Raw genomic sequence first — 1,822 nt, 5'->3', positions numbered from 1 at the left:
TGTGAGACGACCAAACATCCGGCGCGAAAGCGATGGCTTGTCAGGGAATCGTCTTCTGTGCAGTCGTTCTGCCTGAACAGCATTTCGTCCACCTACAACAGGGTACAGTAGAGGTATGTAGAGTAGGGTAGAAAACAGACATATTAACTTAATAATCACAATGTTCGCTAACAGTACTATCAACAAACAAGCAATCTCATAACGTATTTCCCGTCATCGTACATTCTCCATAGATCAGCAGCATTTCTACCGTATCTTCATGTGTGTACATTATACTGTACAGTATAAGTTCCACAACACAACGTTTATTCACAATGTGTACTACCTCCGTGCCGTCACTAGATTACTCTGATGCACTACTACACTGGCAAGCGGTGTACTGCACGCCAAAGCAACAACAAATGGGATGCTCGGAGGGTGGTGGAGTACAGGAATTTGCATGGGTCCCAAATCATAAACAAGGCGAAGTGGTAACAGTGGCAGTAGTGGGAACTACGTTGGCCACTTGACTTGGTGGAGCCCTGCGCGACAGGCCCAATGGGTCATATAACGCATTACATAAACCTTATTTTGGGTGTGCAGGATAAATAAGACAACCTGACTGGTCGTGGTTCATATTGTGTACGTAGATACGTAAAACGTGCAAGAGGGGAAACTATTATGTGCTTATGAGAGTTGATGGCAGCAGACCGTATTATTCCTTTCGGACCTCTTGATAAGTATGGAGGTGTGATTACACATGTCAATCACATCGCGATTACGGGCGGCATGGGTTCACGCCTGAGCCTCAGGACGTGCGCTAGCAGCGCATGTCGGGTGTTTCAAGCGTCAACTTCGCGTCTCAATATCTCGGGATGTAATGGGAATATTGCGATGCAATCAACGCCATTGTGTATGTGCTTTGTCATGCTATGGATTGCTGAAGAAAAAAAATAGGAGGTCCGTTTAGAAAACCATAAGTTTGTGTTAAAAAACACATATGCTTTCGTTTTAGAATGATTCCAAACATGTACATTCATGGGTCCCATCCCTACATTGATACCGGTGAAAGTCGTTTTCCAATAGCTGTTATTGTTCCAGAGATATTTTGGGTGGACAAGATAGCTGGGACACCCTGTATATATATATATATATATATATATATATATATATATATATATATATATGAAAATTCCTGGCAGCTTAAAACTGTGTGCCCGACCGAGACTCGAACTCGGGACCTTTGCCTTTCGCGGGCAACTGCTCTACCAACTGAGCTACCGAAGCACGACTCACGCCCGGTACTCACAGCTTTACTTCTGCCAGTACCTCGTCTCCTACCTTCCAAACTTTACAGAAGCTCTCCTGCAGGAGAGGTCCCGAGTTCGAGTCTCGGTCGGGCACACAGTTTCAATCTGCCAGGAAGTTTCATATCAGCGCACACTCCGCTGCAGAGTTAAAATCTCATTCTGGATATATATGTGTGTATGTGTGTGTGTGTGTGTGTGTGTGTGTGTGTCTATTTACATTATGTTTCACTTACGTTTTCCTTTCATAATGTAAACACACACACACCCTTTCACATAAAATTAATTAATTCCAGGCATAGCCATAACAGATTCGAAATCGTATTTTTTGCATCAATGTTTTATCGACATTAACTTGTATATGGTTTCAGATGACAACCTGTAAAAGAGAACAAAAAAATGGTTCAAATGGCTCTGAGCACTATGGGACTTAACATCTTAGGTCATCAGTCCCCTAGAACTTAGAACTACTTAAACCTAACTAACCTAAGGACATCACACACATCAATGCCCGAGGCAGGATTCGAACCTGCGAC

At 43.2% G+C, this 1,822-nt stretch overlaps 1 non-coding gene across 1 annotated transcript; it reads right to left on the bottom strand.

Annotated features, from left to right (window-relative positions):
• Positions 1 to 1,192: 1,192 nt before the first annotated feature.
• Trnas-cga (transfer RNA serine (anticodon CGA)) lies at positions 1,193 to 1,267 on the bottom strand. Its single transcript has one exon. It is a non-coding gene; the product is annotated as a tRNA-Ser (tRNA).
• Positions 1,268 to 1,822: the final 555 nt, after the last annotated feature.

This window comes from Schistocerca cancellata, chromosome 2 (assembly GCF_023864275.1).
Source record: "Schistocerca cancellata isolate TAMUIC-IGC-003103 chromosome 2, iqSchCanc2.1, whole genome shotgun sequence".
NCBI lineage: Eukaryota > Metazoa > Arthropoda > Insecta > Orthoptera > Acrididae > Schistocerca > Schistocerca cancellata.
Note: the sequence above shows the minus strand (reverse complement) of the source record. Positions and strands in the feature narration are given on the sequence as shown.